We start from the raw sequence: 6,027 nt of genomic DNA on the forward strand, positions 1-6,027 counted from the left end.
CACTCGGGATTCGAACCGCCAAACTGCCGACCTTCTGATCGACAAGCTCAGCGTCCTAACCCACTGAGCTAAACACATGGAAGTTTAGAAGACAGAATAAAATGACAATGCACAGATCTTGGAAATAGCCTAGGAAATGGGTTGCTATTATGTGGTTAAAAAATGCTTGATGCTGTTTGAATTAAAGCCATGTTTTCTGCAGGGGTCTCTGTTCTAGCTATGTAACCTTTATCTATTTATTTATTATCTACCTATCTTGGTCAGGTAGTCCAAGTGTAAATTCCAGGAGGTTACTTGCTTTTAACTGGGAGTCAGGACTAGAATCCAAAAATCTTCCTTCTAAACATGTTGCCTTTACAAAGTGAAGGAATTTGGGGAACTGAAGTAATAAGTTTCCACTGAGCATTCTGAAATTCTAGATCCAGTCTAATCTTCAAAGCAACATTAAACAAAAGTATTATTAGGATGCTGTGCCCAGTGTACTACCTTAGTTTTGGAATGTCCTTGCTGAGGATAATTGGCAAAGCATGTCAAAGTAATGGAATACTTAGCACATTAAAATGCTAAATATAACACACAAAACACTAAACTATGACTAAAAGATATATGTTGGCACAAACACACGTCCTTTATTGTAGCACCAAAGGAGTAAAGTCAGTAAATATCATCCTCTTTGTTTATACAGACAGGTGCTCCTCTTTAAAGTTTGGTTTCCTATACTTAGGTAATTAACATTTTTTATTTATATATTTATTTCATAATCTGGTTATGAAAGTATTTCCTCTTGCAGTTAAAAAGTCATTAAGCTTCTTGAAAGACTCAACTCAATTGGGGGAAACCCAGATGAAACAATTGATAGTACTGTATTTCTTACATTTTAAAATAAAGCAAATATGGAATATATTTGCAATATGTTTGCCAATGTGACATACAGGTATTTTTTTTCAGTTAGCAATAGAGGCTGGGTTTTGTTCCAAAACCTCTGCCACAGTGCACATTTATTGATTTTATTTTAGTCTGAAGTAATTTGCTCACAGAATTTCTATTATTCAGTCAAAAAGAAATGATTAATAATTAAAATACCAGTCATCTTAGAGAATTCTGTCCTTTGCTAGTACATGGTACATATTAACTTCCAAATATTTTTCAATCTTTCGGCACAGTTCTCACAAACTGATGAAATAGGTCATTCTACGGACCGAATGTTGAGATGTTGCTCACTGAATCATCTCAGTAGAGTGACACTCTGACCTCACAGATAGGAGGCAGTGATCTAGCAACAATTTATATGGGCAAGAAATATCTTTAGGACCTTCTGATATTGAGACACTGATATTCTGACAGTGTTCCAATATCTCAGGGACTGCCACAAAGAGGGAGTCAAGCTATTCTCCAAAGCGCCTAAAGGCAGGACAAGAAGCAACGGTTGGAAACTAATCAATGAGAGAAGCAACCTAGAATTAAGGAGAAATTTCCTGAGTCAGAACAATTAATCAGTGGAACAACCTGCCTCCAGAAATTGTCAATGCCCCAACACTGGGAGTTTTTAAGAAGAGACTGGACAGCCATTTGTCTGAAATGGTATATGACAAGGTTTTCAAACTGCCAGCCCGCAGGCCGGATGTGTCATGATGAAACCGCGCCCACCCCATTGCCGGCAATGGGGGAAAAATTGCTGTCACAATACGTCATGTGACATCACGAGTTTGACACCCCTGGTATAGGGTTTCCTGCCTGAGCAGGGGGTTGGACTAGATGACTTCCAAGGTACCTTCCAACATAATATTATTATTATTATTATTATTATTATTATTATTATTATTATTATGGATTCATGCTACTGCAAAAGTGACATGTTCCCTTCCTAACAAGGCTGTTTAGTGAGATCCCATACCTGATAGTATTAAAAATGACAGGAGGCCAACAGAACTTTCAGGTATACTGTTCCTCACAAAAGTCGACTGAACTAAGAAAGCCATTTATTTCTTTCCCCAAATCAATCCTAAAGCTATGCTGAAATGAGTGGAGATAGTTGCTTTCAATAATACTTAAAGTATTAGAGACAAAATAAGCAAAAAAGCTGAAAAATTAACAAAGGAATAAACAAATGAAATTTCATTAGATAATATGCCATATAAATAAAACACCAGGTCCAGTTTAATAATTTAGCAATCACATCTAGAGCAACTCTAGAAGATAACAATATACATAAAAGAAGGGGCATTTCCCCCAAAAACAGGAAATTTAAAATTCACATGATTAAAAAAAAGAAAATTACCAAAAGAAAATTAATCCTTCCACGTTGGTTCAACTTTCTCTTCAATTACATGATTAAGACACAAAAGATTGCAAATAATAATCCTTAATGTTCCCAATGCAACTGCTGTTATATCTATGAATAAGTAAGTATAAGGACATGGGACTAAATCATAACAAACCCAAACTTAAAAAAAAATTCTACCAAATTCAATAACTCATTAAAGAGTCACACCATTAAAAGAGAAAGGGGGAATCTGTAAATCTTAATTCCAAGTGGACAGTCTGTCTATTGGGAAAGGAAAAAAAAGGAAGAACTTCATGTTATAAGTGAAAAAAACATCCTCCTTCCTCATCCTACTCACGCAAGTTTTGGTCAGGAAAGAAAGAAAGAAAATGTTTATCTTTAAATTTTTAGGCCACAGGTAAAAACAATTAATCAAAGAAAGAGGAAGTGCTTTGGCAGAGAAATGTTATGAACTGCAAACAAACATAGATTGCTCAAGGGGAAAAAATAAAATTACCCCTTTAAGTTTCAGATTACAAGTAAATGCACTCAATTCAGCAAAGATGAAATTGATAAAGAAGAATATTTCTAGCTCAGGTTTGAATGAGGGGTCCTTGGTGCTTTTTGACCTTGGTTGTTCTCTTGCAGAACTTTCTTTACCCAACTAGATAACATCATCAGTGCTAGTAAGGAGCGGGGTTTGCCCTGTCAGTGTGGATGCCAATGATTTTGGAGGTTCTTTGGACTGTTTGTTGTTAGCTTGTTTGGCAGCTCCTTATTGGCATATTATTTAATTCTTGATAGTTGGCCTGATGAAATTATGAAAGACGAAATTATTTGTTTGCAATTTTTGATTATCAACACAAGCTATTAATCAAAAAGAGACAGTGTCCAAGTTTGATTTAAAAAAAGCTTGTCTGGTAGCAGGCTGGAATTACTGGTATCTAGTAAGACCAGGAAATTGACAAACAGCAACTTAGAACTGTAGTCACTCAAAGTCCAGAAGCACATCAGACATGAAGAGCAGTCATAGGCAGAACTTTCAGAACCCTGGACAGGCTGTAGATACAGGGGTCTTCAAACTCGGCCCTTTTATGACTTATGGACTTCAACTCCCAGAATTCCTCAGCCAACGTGCCTGGCTGAGGAATTCTGGGAGTTGAAGTCCATGAGTCATAAAAGGGCCGAGTTTGAAGACCCCTGCGAAAAACCCTGTCTCCTGTAAAGAGCGGGTGGGTGAAACAATTAATTCTTTCCTAAGTTTACTTGCCTCTTCTATATTTCACCTCTTAGCTAGAGAACAGAATGAAACATGCTTGAAACTCTGGCTGGCTTCATCCAGGGTACTCATTCATAAGATGTTTTGCTTGTTTCTAATCTTAGACAGACAATAGCTATAAGATAAAACTCCAAGGCTTCTCTCCTTCTCTTTGATTTGGTGACTCACAGCCTTGCCTTTGAAATTTTGAGTCTGGTCTAACATCTTGTGTAGAGACAAGTATAATTATTCAATAAGCATATTATATTAATTTCTGGCCAAGTATGTTGCCCATGAGGCACTTTATTAATCATATTTATAAAAGTCAAGCAACTCAAAACTTTTCTCAATTTATATGAAAATACTTGAGGGATAAATACTGGTTCTTGGATGGATTTTATTAAAAGTTGTTTGTTTGGAATTATTTAGGATACAAGGATCAAAAACAATGGAGAAGGCTCCAGTTAGAGTTTAGATGTGATGTTTCATAGGAGCTTTAATGATTTAATACAATAACTCTTCATTCTTCAAGTCATTTCTAAATTGCTGTAGTGGCCTTTCCTAGTCAAAAATATACAAGCATCTAGAAATATCTCTGTCAAAGTAATGCAGAAAATATTGCTTTTTAAAAATTATCTACTTTGTGTAACAATGCTCATGATACTTAAGAATCTTGATTGCTCCCGTCCTTCACTTCTCTTTTAAAGACTGTGCCTATTAATGCTTCTTCAACATATTGTGCTATTTGCTTGAGATGCTTCTATTGTCCCTAGCAGTATCCACTCTATCCCAATCAGAGTGTTTTGGGAGATAATCAATAATTTAGTACAGGTGACTTAAATCCTAGTAAGATCTCCCAACAGGCATTTCCAGCCAAGTCTTTCTCACTTCTGCATCTTTTTTACTTATGATAAATGAAACAGCAAGAAAAGATATCCACTGTTATATGATAGCAATCTGAGTCAATCATGAAGATAGCACAATTCTACAATACATAAAACCCTACTGCTTGTGGGGGATGAGAGTTGTAGCCCAAGAAAAGGCTAGATGGGGATACATGCAAATTATCAATACAAGGGGTCTAATTCAGAAAGATAGATTTATTAGGCCTGTGCAGCTGCCACACAATGTTAGAAAAAGACTATTTGGGTTTAAGGAGTTTTAGATTGTTTTTTTCCACCATAGTGCAGTCCAAACACCCATTTTCCTTCAAACTCTGAGTGAGTGAGAAGATTAAAATGGTATTCACTCAACTACTTATTGCTTCCCTCAAAACTTTTGTTCCAGAGACTAATTTTCATATTGACAAAGGCTGGTCATCCATAGCTATCTCTATCATCTTAATAAGTACTGCAGAGCAACCACCCACACAACATAATGACACATGGTAAAGTCAATGGCAATTTCTTGAAAACCTAGCTCTGCCCATCTGAAGTTCAGTTGCTTCATATTTACACCATATGGCAACTAGCTCATCCCTTCTATACTCAGTAGCTTTAATCAGAACTTAATTTGAAACGGGGTCAAGCTTGGCATACATGATAGGAAACAATATATCTCCAAGAGTGACCAGAATGCATTTTCTTCCATACTGTGGAAACATAACTAGCTCAAATATAGCTAGAATTTAAAGCTCTTAAATCAACAACTTTTACAATTTTGGGCAAACCTGGACTCCCATATCATTTTTTTCTTTCATTCAGTCATGTCCAACTTGTCCAGGGACTACCTGGACAAGTTCTTGCAGTGTTCTTCTGAAAGCTTTCAAAAGTGGTTTGCCGTTGCTTCCTTCCTAGGACTGAAAGAAAGTGACTGGCCGAAGGTCAATAGAGCTAAACACATTCACACTTAAACAAACATCCTAGTTAGTAGGACAAAGGCAAAATGTTCAAATCCTAGTCTAGTGAAAAAATTTAACTATTATTCACTCTACCCAATGTTATTCATATAAACATTAAATTGTTAACTAAGAAAACAAATGGCACACAGCTTCCATGATTTTTATTCAGTAAAGACCAATCCACTCAAATTTCTGTTTCCCAGCTCTGCCCCTGGCAGCTGGTAAAAATAGTGAGAAATTATTAACAATAATAATAATAATACGCTTGGGCTCCTGAGTTTTCCTCATTGGTGGAAGCTGAAAATTTAATCCAGAAAGCATCATAATCCCTTCTTCCTATCTAAGTTTCCTAATCTAAATTTATTTATTTTATTAATTTATTAATTTAATTTATATACCGCCCTTCTCCCAGGGGACTCAGGGCGGTGAACAGGGCAATACATAAAAACTAGATACAAAAATTAAAATTATTAAAACATGATTAAACAATGCCCATAAAATTAATACAAATTTAAAATTAAAGTCGTTTATAAAAATTTGTTATTATTTTTCCACAAATCTCTCTATTATGCCTACAGTCCTACTTTCTATGCACACATACATACAGATATAGGGAAGCAGGGGATATAGGAGACAAATAGGAGTGCAAATTAGAGTAGGAAAATT

This window comes from Vipera berus, assembly GCF_964194415.1.
Source record: "Vipera berus genome assembly, chromosome: 3".
NCBI lineage: Eukaryota > Metazoa > Chordata > Lepidosauria > Squamata > Viperidae > Vipera > Vipera berus.